We start from the raw sequence: 20502 nt of genomic DNA, 5'->3' as shown, positions 1-20502 counted from the left end.
GTCCCTCACTTTTGCCTCACCCGCTGTCAGCCCCATCCTCACTCCCACCCTCCTGCCTGGAACTCCCCCACTCCACACACATCTGCAGACTCAGACAAGCACTCTCCCCATCTTCAAAACACTACTGAAGTCACATTTCCTCCAGGGACCCTTCTCGGTCTAAGTTCTCATCCCTCTCACCTTATTTTCCCTCCCCACTACTTCATCCATACACTTAGTCCCAGGCCCTAAGCACTTAGGTACTCACCTTGATTCCTACTCCCACTCATTCATTCAATCGTATTTATTGAGCGCTTACTGTGTGCTGAGCTCTGTATTAAGCAGTTTGAACTTATGCACAAATCCTTACATTCAGCTGCTTTCTCTCCCTGTAGCTGATTTTAGTGTCTATCCCGTTCGACTGTAAGCTCTAGAGCAGGGATTGTGTCGACCAACTGTATTTCACACTCCCTAATGCTTAGTATAGTGCTCTGCACAAAGTAAGCACTCGATAGATACCATCGACTGATTGATTGACCTCCCTCTGCATCACACACATAATCTTTACTCCAGCTTTTTCCACGTTCCTTGTCAGCTCTCCTCACCTGCTTTGCCAGTTGGCACTCTCCTCTTTTCCCAAATCCACCTCCTGTACCCCACTCTCACCTTGCCCACTTCTACCCCCTTCCTCATGTTGTCTCTAGAACTTGCTCCCAACTTGCTCCCTGGAAAATATGCCAGACTTCCACCCGCCCCATTGAAAGCTCTCCTGAAATTCCTCCTCTTCCAACTAGCCTTCCCAGACTAATTGTCGGTACCCCGAATCTTATCTACCCTTCAGCCACCTCTCTCACTTGTATAGTTTATTTATGACCTCCTTCAGCACTTGTGTTCCTCGTTTTAATTTATTCCAAGACCACAGCTTGTGAATATTTCTACACCTGTCTCCCCTATTAGAGTGTAACATGTCTTGCGCTTCTGTTGTATTTCCAAAGTGCTTAGCAGCACAGTGTAGAGGATAGAGCACAGGCCTGGAAGTCAGAAGGTCAGGAGTTCTAATCCCAGCTCCACCACTTGTCTGCAGTGTGATCCTGAGCAAGTCACTTCACTTCTCTGTGCCTCATCTGTAAACTGGGGATTTAGACTGTGAGCCCCAGGTGGGACGGGGACTGTGCCCAACCCTATTTGCTCGTATCCACCCCAGCACTCAGTACAGTGCCTGGCACATAGTAAGTGCTTAACAAATACCATAATCATTATTGTTATTAGTACAGTGCACTGCAGTCAATATGTGCTCGATAAATACCAACTATTATTACCCATAAAAAAAATCAGACTTAGTCAAAGTGGAACCAAGGTCCAGCCAACATGGAACCTTTCCTAGCACTAGAAGCAACAAAGCTCCATCTCTCATAAGCTCTCCTCACCAGTAGACATACAATTATGAAAGAAATAAGAAAGGATCGATCAACCCCTGAGAGTTGAGCCCTGAGGAGTAGAGGATGGACCATGGCTGTGTGTCTGTCTCTAATTGGGCGCTCAGGTAATCATGTCCCAGCAGCCAGGAACCCATCCATCATTACCCCTGTCCTGCTCCCTGAACATGCTATTTTGACTGCAGGAAATGATAAGATGGTTACGGCTCCCTTGGGCCCCCTGATCTCCCTGAAGCTTCCAATCCTCTTGACACCCTAGTCCTCAGGAAGAACCCAGTTCCAGTCAACTCCAGCACAGGCATTTATGTTCCAGAGAGGGGACGAGGGAAGGGGACGAAGCCTTGTCACTGGGCACCAACCCCCAGATAGGTGCTGCTCCTTATGGGGACATTGCCAGGTCGATGGATCCAGGGAAACAAATCTCCACCACCACCACCGTCATCACCACCACCACTACAACCACCATCACTAACGTGAGAGCTGACTATGTCCCCTAGTGGGGAACCCAGTACTCAAGTCCTCTGAAAGACTGGTATTCAAAGTGTCCCAACAGAGAATCAGAGCTGCAGCCCTGCACAAGTGAAGGCAGGAAAGGGACCAGTTAGGGATCACATACTTCAACAAAAGTTTTTCTTAACACAAGATTCTGTAAGAACACATCCACCACGTTATAGGAGAACCAACTGTCTTAGTCCACCCCATGTTTGCTAACTGTGTGAGAGGCCATGGGACTTAGGGGTTAGGAACTGAGACAGAAGAAAAGAGACAGACACACATCGAGAGGACCATTTTCTCATTTAGTTGTCCATACTGAGAAAAAGAGGAAGTTGAGGTTTGCACAATGGGTTGGAATCTATTTTTCCAATTTCATAGATCCTGCATCCAGGTTGAGGATACTCCATCCACCCCAGAAGATGTGTGTCTGTAGATAATTCCAGGCCTGCCAGTATGGAATTTCCACACCCTCTGCCTTTTCCAGTCTCCGCTCTTTTGGAATCCAAGCCACGCATTATTTTCATTCTCCATAGACACTGGCTGATAGCTTTCAAGAGGAAGGCACTGACCCTCCGCTCATTCTGCCCCAAGTCAAGTGACAGGAGTCTGAAGTTCCAAAACCCAGAAAACAGGCTTGTAGAGGTCAAGGGAGGGGGCTTGAACCACCTAATCCTCTCTGAACCCTCTCTCCCTCTGATTTCCCCCTCAAATGACCTGACCCCAGTTTTTATGGTTTATAATGGTATTTGTTAAGCACTTATTATGTGCCAAGCAGTGTTCTAAGCACTGGGGTAGATATAAATCAATTGGATCGGACATAGTCCCTGTCCCACAAGGGGCTCACAATCTAAGTAGGAGGGAGAACAGGTATTGAATCTTCATTTACATTTGAGGAAACTGAGGCATAGAAAAGTTAAGTGACTTGCCTGAGGTAATACAGTAGGCATGTAGTGGGGTCAGGATTAGAACCCAGATCCTTTGACTCCCAGGCCCAGGCTCTTTCCACTAGGCCATGTTGCTTCCCGGATTCTTAAACAGTTTCTGAAACTTTTCTTCTGGTCCTGTTCCCATCCACATGGAGCCTGCGATGGACCAGAAATGCATCTGCTTTGGGGACAGAGGTCATAGTTAGCCCCAGTTATAATACCATTCATGGAAGTGGTCAGACTGGGGGCTCCAGAGTTAGATAGCCTAGGTTGAGAGAGAAAGTTCCCAGATCCCACCCTGACCCTTTCAGAATATGCATGTGAGTATGTGTGTGTATGCGGATGCCAGGGGGATGTTGCTTCTATTTGCTCTTGACCACAGTCATTCCCTTGAGTTCAAACACCACCTAAAGAGAAACATAGTACCATGGCAGGACCAAGGGTGTAATTCTACCTCAGGAGGCATCTTCTCAAATAAATTACAGACCAGAAGTTGAATCTCTGAACTTGACTAACTTTCTTGAGACTGTGTGGTTCCTGCCAGGCTGACACCCATCCCAAAGCTGAGGGTGAGGGGATCATTGGCTTGAGGTGTGCTGGTCGGACTGCCAGGAGGAGCCCAGGATGCCGGTCCAGAACGTGCCTGGGCGGGCCGGGGGAAGAGGGAGGAGTGGGACATTTTAGCTTTCCCATAATGCAGGCAGGCAACAGTGGCAGCCATGAAAGAGGAGAAGGTGGGTAGAGTTCCAAAGGGTCCAGGAAGCGGGAGCGAGGGCAGAGAGCTCAGGCGGCTGCAGCCATGGAGCTGACATCTCCTGACCCCTTCTTGGAGATCAGACCCTTGGTTCCAGTTCCCCTTCACCTCCTTCCTTCCCACCTCATTCATTCCAGAGCTCCGCTTGACCCTTCCCAGGTGCCTCCTTGTATTGCCCCTCTACTGTGCTCAATCCACAGTGGCAGGGACCCGGGGTCCAACCCCCTGCGCTCTGGAGACTGGCAAGGTTCAAGCCTGGCACCTCACATCCACCCAGCTCTCAAGACCTGGATCCTGGCCCTATGGTGACAGGAAGCCTGGGATGATAGGTCCCTGTGTGCCCTACTGACTCTGAGAGCAATGACCACTGATTGGCTGCGAGAACAGATTGATGGCTCAGCAACCAGTGGAAGGCCACAGAAGATGTGCGAGCCAAATGTGAGGATGACAGGTCCTCCTCAGGTCTCAGAAAGAGAATAAGCAGCTCTACTGCCAACTCCCAACACTGAGATTCTAAATAAAATACCTTCTCATTCATGCACTTGAGAGTTTGGCTGCCATTATGTACATCATGCTTTCCATTGCTTGTCCCCATTCAATTTGTCAGCGTGGTTGTCTGGGGGAGGGAATATGGAAATAGCCAGAGCAACAACAGACCCGATCTGTAATGAAAACATGTTCAGCTCCTGGACCTGAGGATATGTGCTGGGCCCTCCTGGGATGGATGGGAATGAAGGTGCTTGGAGTGGAATGAGCTGCCATTTAGGTGTTTTCTAGGCTCTACTTCTCCAGGGAGTGGGACCACCGAGGGTGCGGAAGGGGCATCCCAGGGATAGACAGTGGCCGTGGCCTCCTCTGGGGCTCAACTATATCACCTGACAAAGAAGGCTGTCCGGCCTCATGGTTGCCAAGTCTCCAACATGGTCTTCTTTCCATCCTACCATCACCAGTGTGTAGCTATTCACTTCTGCCCCCAACGCCTTTGTCTTAGGAAGAAAAGCCCCCTTTCCCCAGGACCCCAGACAGGGTTGGATTATTGCAGGGGCTCATGGGGCTTAAATCACCGGCCTTGGATTTAGGAGGACCTGTAATAATAATTGTGATATTTGTTAAGCACTTATTATATGCCAAGGATTGTACTACCTGCTGGGGTAGATACAGGATAATCAATTCCCACATAAGGCTCACTGTCAAAGTAGGAGGGAGAAGAGGTAATGAATCCCCATTTTGCAGATGAGGGAACTGAGGCACAGAGAAGAGAAATTACTTCTGAGATCACACAGCAGTCAAGTGACAGAGCCAGGATTAGAATCCAGGGCCTGTGACTTCTGGGATGGTGCTCTTTCCACTGGGCCAAACTGCTTCCCATAAAAATGCAAAACTCTACTAGGAAGAAGTCTTGCTAAACCACCACCGTGCAAGCTTCCACTGCAAACTCCTTCCTCCCACACTCACTTCCCATCTTCCACTTCTGCCTATTGCCGCAACCACCATCTTATGCAGCACGACGTCTCCGTGGGAATCTCCCGGCTTCCTGCTTCGGCTCAGATACTTGAACCACTGATGCCGTGGCTGCATCCATCGGCATGCAGGCCGATGCCACCACTGGGATCAACTATGGCAGCCCCCGGGGCGGAAGCTACTCACGTGCTGCTGCTGCCCACCGGGATCTCCCAGCATGTTGCGTTTCAGAGTGGCCTATAGGACCCCATCTCCAAAGCTGCTCATTAGGCAATCATCATTATGGAATCCTATAAGGTGGTGCAGGAATATGTATGGGTGGACTGTTTTTTTCTGAAGGATTTTGAAGCTGCCAAGAGCTGTAGTCTGGAGGATTTGAAAGGAGAAGGAGTTACAGGCTGGGTGGAGAGGCACATCACAGTGCAAAGAAGAAATCATGTTGCATCATGTGAGATGTCACCATTCAAAGGTGCCTGTGATGTCACTGGAGTTGAGGGTCACCTGGGGATCTTGCAAGCCCCACAAGCTCCTATCGAAACAATCCCAGATTGTTCCCTGCCCCCCAGGGGATGGTGGTGGCTCTAAGAGGAGGGACCAGACCACGAACAGAAGATCAGAAAACAGGTGTTGGGGTCACCAAGGGTTTTGGTGCTGGCAGGATTATTGCTCAGCACTTAGAACAGTGCTTAACACATAGTAAGCGCTTAACAAATACCATCATTATTATTATTATTCAAAGTAGAACAGAGAATGAGGCAAGCACAACACTGAAGATGAAAGGGAGCAGATTTCCAGCCTGACCATAAAAGACAAACTGTGGAGGTTGTCTGATGGCTCAGAGGCTGGTTCCCTGGCTCCAGAATTGCTGCCTTCCTATTCCACCTTCACCAGGGTTTGACAAATCACCTCTAGAACCTACATCTAACCCTCGCCGATTGAACACTGTAGATTGCAGCCACCCTTCCAAATTGATGGCTGAGTGTGGCCAGGCTCCCGCCAGGGAGGGTTAGGCAGAGTTGGCTCCAAGGGACACCAAGAGCCCTTGGCCCCCAAATTGCTCCCTGGGATCGCCACACTCTCTGACACAAGCCTGTGCACTGTGGTCTCCTCTCCCTCTACACGGATCCTAAACATAACCTGCTCCAAACCCATAAATTTTCCCACTCTCTCCACCCTAATGGATTCCAACCATTAATCAGAAGGAAACAGTGCCTCTCCTCTCATGACCATCACTCCCCTCTGCAAACTCTTTGCTTTTCCCAAAGCCCAGTCTCTTGCTGCTTCACTTTCCCGCTGCAGAAATAACTCCAAAGGTGTGTCATTTCATTGGCTCGATCATGTATTCTGGGACTAAGGAAAGGATCCCATCACATTCTTTCAGATCCAGGGCTATAGGGATAAGATATTTGCAATGGAGGAGATATTTGTGGATGCAGGTGTGCACGCGACTCCTGGGAGGAGTGTGGGAGAGACACATGACTGTCATTTTGGGTGGGGGATCCAGGGGATGGATTGTGGTGGACCCATTCTGGGGCTGAGATATGGCCCCTAGCAAAGGAGACAGTCCAGTCTCACCATTGCCAATCTCAACCGCGACCTGTTCCCCAACCCCATCATTACTTATCCATTAGCCTCTGCAACCCACACTCTGTGGGATCGGGCATTTCATGCTTACCTATTGGACACTGTGGATTGCTATCACCTTTCCAAGTTGATGCCCAGGTGCCAACAGGGTCACAGAAGGGAAAGATGGACAGAGGTGGATCCACGGAGGAAAGGGAGCACGACAAGAACTCTTAGCACCCAAATTGCTCTCTAGAGCCTGCGCTTTTTCGTGACACCACCTGGTGCACTGACATCTCCCATCGTGCAACCCAGATCCTGACTCTAACTCTGCCAGACCCACAACTCTCTCCTGTTCTATCCACCAGTATGGATTCCAACCACTTTCTCCCGAGGAAAGAGTGCCTCACTCCTCATACACCTCTTGGCTCTTCCCCAAGCCTAGACTCTTGCTCCAAAGGATTCCTACCGCAGAAATAATGCCAGGTTGAGTCATTTCACTGCCTCCATCACGTATTCTCGGCAAAAATAAAAGGATCCTGTCATATGCTTTGAGGTCAAGGGCTAGAGGGACAAGATGTCTCTACCTTGGGAGATACTTGTGGATGCAGTTGTGCATCCCGCTCCTGGGAACGTTTGGGGAGAGACAAGCGATAAAGTGACCATGGATTGGTTGGGGACATCTAGGGAATGGGCTATGGCAGGGCCCACTCTGGAGTGGAAATTTGTTCCCTTTGACAGGATACCATCCAGGCTCATGGCCTCCAGTCTCCAACACAGCCATTTCTTGGAAGGGAACAGTGCCTCTCCTCTTACAACCATCTCTCCTTTCTCTATCTCCTGGCTCTTTCCAGAGCCCAGGCTCTTGCTGCCTCAGGTTCCAGCTGCAGAAATAATGACAGAATAAGTCATTTCACTGCCTTGATTCTGGGCAAAACGGGAAGGATCCCATCAACTCAATCAATCCATCAATGGCATTTCTTGAGCACTTACTATGTGCAGAGTATTCTATTAAGCACTTGGGAGAGTACAATACAACGGAGCTAGACTTGTTCCCCGCCCATAACAAGATCCTTTTAGCTCCAGGGCTATAGGGATAAGATATTTGTAAGCAGGGAGATACTCATGATGCAGTTGTGCATCCAAGCCTTGGGAGGTGTGTGGGAGACACATGCCAGAAAGTCATTGTCAGTTTGGGTGGGACATCCAGGGGATGGGCCACTGTGGGGCCCACTGTGGGATGAGATATGGTCACTAGCAAGGGAGACAGTCCAGCCTCATGGACTCTCAACCTGACATATTCCCTGATCATCATTATTTGTCCGTGAGCTTTTGCTACCCACGCTCCGTGGGAGCTGGCATTTCATATTTGCCTATTGGACACCGGATGCTGTCACCTTTCCAAGTTGAAGCCCAAGGGCAGGCAGGGTGGTGGAAGGGAAACATGGACAGAGCTCCATCCCTCCTCCTTCTCCCTTGAACCCAGGCGCTTGTTGCTTCATTTTCTTACTGAAGAAGTAATGCCAGAAGTGTATCTCTTCACTGCCTTGATCCCATGTTCTGGACAACAGGAAAGGGATTCTTGAGGCAGCACATCCAGCTGGACCCCTCATTTGACACGGAGAAAAGAAAATCAGGAAAGTCATTCCATGGTAGCCATTCCTCAGAAAATACTCTATTGGAGCTGATCAGAGACAAAGATTGGGGGAGGGAAATAGTGGGGTTCTCTGAAATGCCCCCAGATCTTAGATCTCCACAGGATTGAAATCTTCAGAAAAAATAGAATAAAATCACAGACAAACATCCCCCAGCCCTGTATTCTCCTTGGGTCCAGTTATATTAACGGCAGCCCAACTAGCTCAGTGCTTAGTGGGATTTTTATCCCAGTTTTACAAGTGAGGGAACAGAGGCAAAGAAAAGTGAAGTGACTTGCCCAAGGTCACAGAGCAGAGAAGTGGTGGAGCAGGGATTAGAACCCAAGGCACCTGGGTGGATCCCCCGGTGCCTTGCCAGGCTGGCTGATGCCAAGGCTGCCAACCTAACATGCCAAGATGCCCTTCCAGAGGCTAAGGGAGTAGCTGCTGTCTCCCACTTACCCACAGCTTAGCCCCATGTTTTCAGGCTTTGCCTCACTGCATCTTTGCAGAATTTCTTCTTCCACCATTCTTGTGTTACACCATTCTGCTCCCTGTCCAAAAGAGTCTAGAGCGCACAATCCATGGCATTTATGGAGCACTTACATTTTCAAATTCATTTTTCTCTTATTACAGTGACTTTTTGAACACTGATATTTTGCTGAGAGTTTGCAAATGTACCTGTCGATGGCTCAAGTATGCAGTGAACTAGCCTTGTCAGAAATTAGTTTCCTTTTCATCATTTTTATTTTTGAATATTTTAAAAATCATTCTCTCCTAATTTTGTGATGATCTTCTGTTGAGACTTTGCACGGAATGCATAAATGTCCCTTTTGATTGGTTCAAAGATTAAGTGAACTGAACACTTGAAATTTAGTTTCCTTTTCATTGTTTTTATTTTTAAACCTTTTAAAATTTATCCCCGCCCCCATTATGAGTTTTTTTTACATTGATATTTTGTGTGGAGTGTATACATCTCACTGTAGAATGCTCAAATGTAATGTGAACTGGATATGAAAGTATTTGCTTTGACTTCTCATCATTTTCATTTTAAAATATTTTAAAATTAGTTTTTCTCACATTAGAGTGACTTTTTGAACAGTGATGTCTGCATGGCATGTATAAAAATGTCTCCTGTGGAAAACTCAAGGGTTGTTCATTCATTCATCATTCATTCAATAGTATTTATTGAGCGCTTACTATGTGCAGAGCACTGTACTAAGCGCTTGGGATGAACAAGTCGGCAACAGATAGAGACAGTCCCTGCCGTTTGACGGGCTTACGGTCTAATCGGGGGAGATGGACAGACGAGAACAATGGCAATAAATAGAGTCAAGGGGAAGAACATCTCGTAAAAACAATGGCAACTAAATAGAATCGAGGCGATGTACAATTCATTAACAAAATAAATAGGGTAATGGAAATATATACAGTTGAGCGGACGAGTACAGTGCTGTGGGGATGGGAAGGAAGAGGTGGAGAAGCAGAGGGAAAAGGGGAAAAAGAGGGTTTAGCTGCGGAGAGGTAAAGGGGGGGTGGCAGAGGGAGTAGAGGGAGAAGAGGAGCTCAGTCTGGGAGGAGGTGAGTTTTAAGTAGGGTTTTGAAGAGGGAAAGAGAATCAGTTTGGGGGAGGTGAGGAGGGAGGGCGTTCCAGGACCGCGGGAGGACGTGGCCCAGGGGTCGACGGCGGGATAGGCGAGACCGAGGGACGATGAGGAGGTGGGCGGCAGAGGAGCGGAGCGTGCGGGGTGGGTGGTAGAAAGAGAGAAGGGAGGAGAGGTAGGAAGGGGCAAGGTGATGTAGAGCCTTGAAGCCTAGAGTGAGGAGTTTTTGTTTGGAGCGGAGGTCGATAGGCAACCACTGGAGTTGTTTAAGAAGGGGAGTGACATGCCCAGATCGTTTCTGCAGGAAAATGAGCTGGGCAGCGGAGTGAAGAATAGACTGGAGCGGGGAGAGAGAGGAGGAAAGGAGGTCAGAGAGAAGGCTGACACAGTAGTCTAGTGTGAAGTGGACATTTAAGAACGTTTCATTTTCATCATTTTTTAAGCAGTTTGTAATTCATTCTTCTTTCATTGCAGTGGCTTTTTGAACATTGACATTTTGGGTGTAGTTATGTCTCTGGATGGCTCAACTGTTAAATCAACTGGATGATTAAGTATTAGTGTTTCCTTTTCATCATTTATATTTTTACCCATTTTTGAATTTATTCTCCTCTCACTAGTGACTTTTTTCATGGTTATTTGTTAAGCGTATACTAAGTGCCAGGCACTGTACTAAGCGCTGGGGTAGATACAAGTTAATTGGGTAGGACACAGTCCGTGTCCCACCTGGGGCGTAGTCTTAATCCCCATTTTACAGATGAGGTTAACTGAGGCACAGACAAGTTCCAAGGGCTTAGTACAGTGCTCTGAATGAAGTGACTTGCCAAGGTCACCCAGCAGACAAGTGATGGACCTTGGATTAGAAGCCAGGAGACAGGACTTCCAGGCCTGTGTTCTATTTACTAGGCTATTTTGCGTGGACTTTGTAAATGTTTCTGTGAATAGCTCAAATATTAAGTGAACTGGAAGCTAAATTCTAAGAGTTGACTTGTCATCATTTTTATTTTTAAACATTTTAAAATTGATTATCCCATCAGTACAGTGATTTCTTCTCACGGCGATATTTTGCATGGAGTGTACATGTGTCCCTGTGGATGGCTCTAGTATTAAGGGAACTGAAACTTCAAGAATCTGCTTCATTTTTGTCTTTTCGATATTTAACCATGGTCTAAATCGTTTTCCTTCCAATATCCTGACTTGTTTAACGTCGGCATTTTGTGTGTCGTTAATGAATATCCCTGTCAGGAAAATTAGCCTCAAGTTTCCAGTCACAGTAAAACCGAAAACTGGCTAGCGAGTAAGGACTCCTGTCACGCCTGAAGTTTCTTGTCACTTCTTTCTCTCCTATTTTTCACAGCAGATTACACTAAACATAACATAAAATGATAATTGCTTTGATAACCGGAGTGGGACTGAGTGATCCCGGTCAATTCCTTCACCCAAGTCCCTAAAACGTCAGTTTTCTGTCAAGCTACTAGCGGCCCCTCCTCCCTTCAGCCGTTTCCCGCCCAACGGTCAATGGCGGTGCCTCCTCAGCAGTTGCCGGGGCGGAGAGCTTCCCGCCATGGAGCCGGTTGAGAGGCGGCAATTCCCCTAACACCACTTCCCACAGACTCCAAAAGTCACCCTACATTTTATTCTCTCCATCCCTCAGCAAATCTTGTCACATTACTACTTGCCTGTTCCAACTGCCTGTGAACACTTCACCTGGAACTAGTTCCAGAGTCCCTGCCTTCACCTGAGGCCTACTTTCTTCACCCAGGGCTGACCGTCAGCCGCAGTTGCCTCCCCACGGTCAGTTGCCTTGGGTCTTGCAGGCACTTGTTCTGCCCTCCGCTTTTGTATCTGTACCAGCTTCAGGTTACCACCTGGAAAGCAGCTGCTTCTCCCCTCTGAGCTGAGAGGAAAATGAATTTTCCAGATCAGGCAGCCAGCAGCCTTAAGGCCAGCCTTGGCGCTCTGCCTCCCTGTCTAGTCCAAGGGTGGAAAGGTTCCCTCCTCTGGTGCTGGAACAAGCAGGATGGATGACTTCAAACTGCCAATCAGCATGTGTTCCTGAAATTACCCATCCCTTCCCCGGAAGGACCCCAGGAGGAAGGTGGCCCATTTGAATTTAGCAGAGTTCCTGGCCTTTCTTCTTTGCTGTCTAATTTCTTCATGCCTCCATGACATCGCTATGTGGATGTCTCCCCTTCCCTTCTATCTGCCTGCACCTCAAGCTTAACATGGCTGAACCTGAACTTGTCTCCCCTCCCAATAGAAACAGAAATATTTACTGTACATATATCAGGGTTGGCCAAAATACTGCTGTCAAGTCACATTTCTTAGCTTGGATTTGGGATTAGCATAGTTTAGTGGAAATAGTCAGTGTGGCTCGGTGGAAAGAGCCCAGGCTTGGGAGTCAGAGGTCATGGGTTCAAATCCCGGCTCTGCCATTTGTCAGCTGTGTGACTGTGAGTAAGTCACTTAACTTCTCTGTGCCTCAGTTCCCTCACCTGTAAAATGGGGAGTAAGACTGTGAGCCTCACGTGGGACAACCTGATTACCCTGTATCTACCCAAGTGCTTAGAACAGTGCTCTGCACATAGTAAGCGCTTAACAAATACCAACATTAAAAAGTCATGAGACCTTGGTTCTATTCCCAGTCCCACCACTTCATTCATTCATTCAATCAGATTTATTGAGTGCTTACTGTGTATAGAGCACTGCACTAAGTGCTTAGAAAGTACAATTCGGCAACAAATAGAGACAGTCCCTGCCCAACAACGGGCTCACAGTCTAGAAGAGGGGAGACAGACAACAGAACAAAGCAAAACAAGTAGACAGGCATCGATAGCATCAATATAAATAAATAGAATTATACAGATATATACATCATTAGTAAAATAAAACAAAATAGCAAATATGTATATATATAATATATATATAATATATATATACATACATACACAAGTGCTGTGGTGCAGGGAGAGGGGCAGAGCAGAGGGAGGGAGTTGGGGTGATGGGGAGAGGAGGAGCCTCCCGTGTGCCCTAGGAAGAGTCATTTAACTTCTATGAGCCTCAGTTTCCTTCTCTGTAAATTAGGGATTAAATATTTGTTCTCCCTCCCTCTTTGAATATGAACTCCATGTGGGGCAGAAACCGATCTGATGTCTGTGTATCTAATCAATCAATCAATCATTCAATCGATCAATGGCATTTATTGTTTACTATGTGCAGAGCACTGTACAAACCACTTATAGCAGACATGTTCCCTGCCCAAGAAGAGTTTACCGTCTAGAGGGAGAGACAGACATTAACATAAATAATTTATAATATATAATTTACAGATATGTACATAAGTGCCGTGGAGTTCTAATCCCACCTCCACTACTTGTCTGTTGTGTGACCTTGGGGAAGTCACTTAACTTCTCTGAGCCTCAGCTACCTTATCTGTTAAATGGGGATTAAGACTGTGAGCCCCATGAGGGAAAAAGACAATGTCCAACCCGATTTGCTTGAATTCACCTCAGTGCTTAGTACAGAGCCCGGCACATAGTAAGCACTTAACAAATACCACACTTATTGTTATTATTATTGCTAATTATGAGGGGTGGGTGTGGGAGAGCAGGTTGTATCAGAGTCCTGGAGGGGTTTTTGGAGGAGACGTGCAGGGAAGGAGAAAATGTTACTCCTGCCTCTATCAGGACCACCACATCTTTGCCATCAAGGAGAATGAAGGGGAGGAGGATTTAGCAAGGAGCAGCATCCTTGTCCCACCCCCCAGCTCTCCACTCCTTCTGGAACCAAGCCCTCACAACCCCCATGGTCACTACACCAGCCTGATGTCTCCAGCAGGCTGTTCACATTCTGATGTTCTGAAATTTCACCTATAATCTGTCATGCATCGTAGTCCTGTAGTCCAAAGCCTTGTCAAGTGCCAAGGACCAGTAGTGGTGGGAGAGAGGATCTGGGGAGTGAATGGAGCAGACAGTGGCAAACATGCCAGGGGAGTTGGAGGAGAGGCAGGAGGACCCGGGAAGGGAGCCCAGGGCTGTTGGTTTCCCCCGGCCTCCTTGCCAACATATTTTGGACCTGACGCCATAACACTCTTCCCTAAAACTACTCTAAAACTCCCCCATGTGGGCTTTTTACAGGAAGAAATTGTAATTGAAATATAGATCTATTAGTTGCATGCACTACCGCCAAAATCCGCGCTGAGTATGTGTGCCTGCCTTCAAAATTCCCTCTCACCCAAAGGGAATACTGAGCTTTTAACCTTCTGCCCTGTACTTTTGGTTCTCTAATGGAATCCACCTTTGCTAAGGGCCCACAGTGATTACCTCAGGATAATGATTATTCTCAGATTAACTTTGGATGAAGGCTTCCACCGAAGTTCTTGGGTCTGAAGATTCTCATCCAGAATTCCCTCCATAAACCTTCCAAATTTTCCATCACTGGTATTTATTGAGTACTTCCTGTGTACAGAACTAACTTCAGTGTGTCTTAGTAGAAAGAGCACGGGCTTGGGAGTCAGAGGACATGGATTTTAATCCCAGCTCTGCCACTTGTCTGCTGTGTGGGCTTGCGCAAGCCACTTAACTTCTCTGTGCCTCAGTTACCTCATCTGTAAAATGGGGATTAAAACTGTGAGCCTCACGTGGGACAACCTGATTACCTTGCATCTACCCCAACACTTAGAACAGTGCTCGACACATAGTAAGAGCTTAACAAATACCATAATAATTATTATTATTGTTATTATTGTTATTATCAAGAGCTTGGGGAAGTTCATTATAGTTGGTAGATATGATCCCAATCCTCAAGGGTCTTACAATCGAGTGGCAGCCACGATCCCCGCCATCAAGGAGTATACAAGCAAGCTTGCTGTTGACATCGCAGGGAAATGTTCTGCTTACAGACACATCTCCCTCAGAGCAACCACCTGGCATTTACAGTCCTTGGCATTTCTTATTTGCCACCTTCCACCCACCAGGGGCTGCTCCTGGCTATTTTTGATCTGTGTTGGTCGGTCATTTTATGTTTTTGGCTTGTTGCTTGTCTTTTCATGAGACTTGGGCACTGCAACATAAATGCACAGGTGCTGAGGAAGGAGCAAAAACTACTCACTATTGGCTTCAAAGCTCTCCATCACATTGCCTCCTCCTATCTCACCTCCCTTCTCTCCTTCTACAGCCCAGCCTGAACACTCTGCTCCTCTGCCGTTAACCTCCTCACTGTGCCTCGTTCTCGCCTGTGCCATCTTCAACCCTGGCCCACGTCCTACCACTGGCCTGGAATGCCCTCCCTCCTCATATCCACCAAACTAGCTCACTTTCCTCCTTCAAACCCCCACTGAAAGCTCTCCTTCTCCAGGAGGCCTTCCCAGACTGAACCCCCCCTTTTCCTCTGCTCCTCCTCCCCTCTCCATCACCCCTGCTCCCTCCCTCTGCTCTATCCCCCTCCCTGCCCCACAGCACTTGTGTATATTTGTACATATTATTATTATATTTATTTTATTAATGAGGTGTATATATCTATAATTTTATTTATTCATTTTGATGTTATTGATGCCGGTCTACTTGTTTTGTTTTGTTGTCTGTCTCCCCCTTCTAGACTGTGAGCCTGTTATTGGGTAGGGATTGTCACTATCTGTTGCCAAATTGTACTTTTCAAGAGCTTAGTACAGTGCTCTGCACACAGTAAGCGCTCAATAAATACGACTGAGTGAATGAATGAACTAAATAAATGCATACGGAAGTGCAAGGGAGGGCTGGAAGGTTGATAAGATCCCCTCTCTCGCCCTAGAACCCCACTTTACCAGCGCTACCCCTCTTCCCCCTCCCCCTACTCTTGCCCCCACCAAACCCCCTCTTCACCCCCTCCCCCCTTCTCTCTTCCCCACCCATGCCCCATCCCAGTCCTCTTGTCCCACCACCACCCCTCATCCCCCTCTCCCCGTCCAGGGCCCCGCCACCTCCTTCCCATCCAAACCCTCCCCTCCCCCCGCCCTTCCCCCCCTCCTCCCCTTGCACCCACAGCTACTTTCAAGTGTGGCCTCTGGAACCCCCGCTCTATTACAGGCAAGCTACCTTTCATCCATGACCTTTTCCTCTCCCGCTCTCTCCTCCTCCTCGCCCTTTCGGAAACGTGGCTCTCTCCCGAAGACACGGTCTCCGCCGCCGCTCTCTCCGGCGGAGGCCTCTCCTTCTCCCACTCCCCCAGACTCACCGGTAAGGGAGGAGGCGTCGGCTTCCTCCTCTCGCCCCGTTGCCGCTTCCGCACTATCCCTCCTCTCGCCCCGTTGCCGCTTCCGCACTATCCCTCCTCCCCCCTCCCTCTCCTTCCCCTCCTTTGAAGCCCATATCATTTGCCTCTACCACCCACTCCAGTTACTTGTCGCCGTCATCTACCGCCCTCCCGGTCCCACCTCCGACTTCTTCAACCACCTTGACCCCTTTCTCACCTTCCTTCTCTCCTTCTCTCTGCCCACTCTGATCCTTGGAGACTTCAACATCCATACGGATGTACCCGACGACTCCTCTGCCACCCGCCTGCTATCCCTCCTCAACTCTGCCGACCTCCTCCTCCACCATACCGCGCCCACTCACCGACTCGGTCACACCCTCGATCTCGTCATCTCCTACCGCTGCACTATCTCCTCCCTCACCAACTCTGAAATCCCTCTCTCTGACCATAACCTTCTCACCTGCCTCATCTCTCACACTCCCTCCCCCTGCAAATCTTCGCTACTGCCCCACAGAGACCTCCACTCTCTCGATCCCATCCGTCTTTCCAATAGCATCTCTCCTCACCTTGCCGCCCTGTCCTCTCTTCCCACTCTCGACGATCAGGTCTCCGCTCTCAACTCCACCCTCTCTACTCATCTCGACTCTCTCGCCCCCCTTTCCCTCCGCCGCTCTCGCTCCACTAACCCACAGCCCTGGATCACCTCCTCCGTCCGCCTCCTACGCTCCTATGCTCGAGCCGCTGAGTGCTGCTGGCGAAAGTCCAAGCACCAAGCCGACCTCACACACTTCAAATTTATCCTTTCCTGCCTTAACTCTGCCCTCTCCTCCGCCAGGCAAAGCTTCTTCTCCTCCCTCATCGACACCCATGCCCGTCACCCCCGCCGATTGTTCCGGACCTTTAACTCTCTCCTTAGGCCCCCTGTTCCTCCCCCTCCCCCATCTCTCACCCCCAATGATCTGGCCACCTATTTCCTCACGAAAATCAACACGATCAGGTCTGAGCTCCCCAAAGTCACCCCTCCGCCTCTCCCCTCCCCCCCACCAACCCCCTCCCCTACTTTCCCATCCTTCCCTGCAGTATCCTCAGAGGAGATCTCCTCCCTCCTCGCAAGTGCCACCCCCTCCACCTGTGCCTCGGACCCCATTCCCTCTCACCTTCTTAAAACCATCGCCCCTGCCCTCCTACCTTCCTTAACTTCTATTTTTAACCACTCAATCTCCAAGGGCTCCTTCCCCTCTGCCTTCAAACACGCCCACGTCTCCCCCATCCTAAAAAAACCCGCTCTTGACCCCACTTCCCCCTCCAGTTATCGTCCTATCTCCCTACTACCCTTCCTTTCCAAAATCCTAGAACGAGTCGTCTACAATCGATGCCTAGAATTCCTTAACTCCCATTCTCTCCTAGACCCCCTCCAATTTGGCTTCCGTCCCCTCCACTCTACCGAGACTGCTCTCTCTAAGGTCACCCATGACCTCCTTCTTGCCAAATCCAATGGCTCCTACTCCATTCTGATCCTCCTTGACCTCTCTGCTGCCTTTGACACTGTCGACCATCCCCTCCTCCTCCATACCTTATCTCACCTTGGCTTCACGGACTCTGTCCTCTCCTGGTTCTCCTCTTACCTCTCTGGCCGATCATTCTCGGTCTCCTTCGCTGGAGCCTCCTCCCCCTCCCATCCTTTAACTGTTGGGTCAAGGGTCAGTTCTTGGCCCTCTTCTGTTCTCCATTTACACTCACTCCCTCGGTGAACTCATTCGCTCTCACGGCTTTGACTACCATCTCTACGCAGATGACATGCAGATCTACATCTCCACCCCTGTCCTCTCCCCCTCCCTTCAGGCTCGCATCTCCTCCTGCCTCTGGGACGTCTCCACCTGGATGTCGTCCCGCCACCTAAAACTCAGCATGAGCAAGACTGAGCTCCTCATCTTCCCTCCCAAACCCGGTCCTCTCCCAGACTTCTCTATCACCGTGGATGGCACGACCATCCTTCCCGTCTCTCAGGCCCGCAATCTCGGTGTCATCCTTGACTCGTCCCTCTCGTTCACCCCACACATCCTATCCGTTACCAAGACCTGCCGGTTTCACCTCTACAATATCGCCAAGATCCGCCCTTTCCTCTCCACCCAAACGGCTACCTTACTATTACGGGCTCTCGTTATATCCCGGCTAGACTACTGTGTCAGCCTTCTCTCTGACCTCCCTTCCTCCTCTCTCGTCCCGCTCCGGTCTATTCTTCACTCCGCTGCCCGGCTCATCTTCCTGCAGAAACGATCTGGGCATGTCACTCCCCTTCTTAAACAACTCCAGTGGTTGCCTATCGACCTCCGCTCCAAACAAAAACTCCTCACTCTAGGCTTCAAGGCTCTCCATCACCTTGCCCCTTCCTACCTCTCCTCCCTTCTCTCTTTCTACCGCCCACCCCGCACGCTCCGCTCCTCTGCCGCCCACCTCCTCGCCGTCCCTCGGTCTCGCCTATCCCGCCGTCGACCCCTGGGTCACGTCCTTCCGCGGTCCTGGAACGCCCTCCCTCCTCACCTCCGCCAAACTGATTTTCTTTCCCTCTTCAAAACCTTACTTAAAAATCACCTCCTCCAAGAGGCGTTCCCAGACTGAGCTCCTCTTCCCCCTCTACTCCCTCTGCCATCCCCCCTTTACCTCTCCGCAGCTAAAGCCTCATTTTCCCCTTTTCCCTCTGCTCCTCCACCTCTCCCTTCCCATCCCCACAGCACTGTACTCGTCCGCTCAACTGTATATATTTTCGTTACCCTATTTATTTTGTTAATGAATTGTACATCGCCTTGATTCTATTTAGTTGCCATTGTTTTTACGAGATGTTCTTCCCCTTGACGCTGTTTAGTGCCATTGTTCTTGTCTGTCCGTCTCCCCCGATTAGACTGTAAGCCCGTCAAACGGCAGGGACTGTCTCTATCTGTTGCCGACTTGTTCATCCCAAGCGCTTAGTACAGTGCTCTGCACATAGTAAGCGCTCAATAAATACTATTGAATGAATAAATAAATACTATTGAATGAACTCCAGTGGTTGCCTATCGACCTCCGCTCCAAACAAAAACTCCTCACTCTAGGCTTCAAGGCTCTACATCACCTTGCCCCTTCCTACCTCTCCTCCCTTCTCTCTTTCTACCGCCCACCCCGCACGCTCCGCTCCTCCGCCGGCCACCTCCTCACCGTCCCTCGGTCTCGCCTATCCCGCCGTCGACCCCCGGGTCACGTCCTCCCGCGGTCCTGGAACGCCCTCCCTCCTCACCTCAGCCAAACTGATTCTCTTTCCCTCTTCAAAACCCTACTTAAAAATCACCTCCTCCAAGAGGCGTTCCCAGACTGAGCTCCTCTTCCCCCTCTACTCCCTCTGCCATCCCCCCTTTACCTCTCCGCAGCTAAAGCCTCATTTTCCCCTTTTCCCTCTGCTCCTCCACCTCTCCCTTCCCATCCCCACAGCACTGTACTCGTCCGCTCAACTGTATATATTTTCGTTACCCTATTTATTTTGTTAATGAATTGTACATCGCCTCGATTCTATTTAGTTGCCATTGTTTTTACGAGATGTTCTTCCCCTTGACGCTGTTTATTGCCATTGTTCTTGTCTGTCCGTCTCCCCCGATTAGACTGTAAGCCCGTCAAACGGCAGAGACTGTCTCTATCTGTTGCCGACTTGTTCATCCCAAGCGCTTAGTACAGTGCTCTGCACATAGTAAGCGCTCAATAAATACTATTGAATGAATGAATGAATGAATTGGGGTGCTGCTAATTAGTTTGGTAAATAATGGGATGATTTGTTGGGGAAGGCTTGCTGGAGGAGGTGAGACTTTAGGAAGACTTTTCAGAAGAGGGGAAGGCTGGGATCTGGCAGATTTGAACAGGAGGGAATTCCAGACCCTGGGGACAACTTGAGCAGGGGATCAGAATGGGTAAGAGGAGAGCTGGGTAAGGCTTGGAAATGAGCTTGACAGAAATGAAAAGTATTGTCAGGGGAGTAGGGATGAGCACAGATACTTAGGGTGGAGAACCATAAAGCTCATGGCAAAGCATCTTTGATTAGTATCTCTCTAAGCATGGCCTAGTGGTAAGAGCACAGGCTTGGGAGTCAGAGGACCTGGGTTCTAATCCCAGTTCTGCCACTTGTCTGCTGTGGGACCTTGGGCAAGTCACTTCATTTCACTGTGCCTCACTTCACAGACCTCATCTGTCAAATGGGGATTACTAATGATGGTATTTGTTAAGCACTTACTATATGCCAAGCACTGTTCTAAGCGCTGGGGTAGATATAAGGTAATCAGGTTGTCCCGTATGAGGCTCACACTCCTAATCCCCATTTTAAAGATGAGGTAACTGAGGCACAGAAAAGTTAACTGATTTGCCCAAAGTCACACAGCTGATAAGTGGTAGAGGTGGGATTAGAAC

The sequence above is a fragment of the Ornithorhynchus anatinus genome, chromosome X1, assembly GCF_004115215.2.
Source record: "Ornithorhynchus anatinus isolate Pmale09 chromosome X1, mOrnAna1.pri.v4, whole genome shotgun sequence".
Classification (NCBI taxonomy): domain Eukaryota; kingdom Metazoa; phylum Chordata; class Mammalia; order Monotremata; family Ornithorhynchidae; genus Ornithorhynchus; species Ornithorhynchus anatinus.
This window is presented reverse-complemented; position numbering follows the sequence as displayed.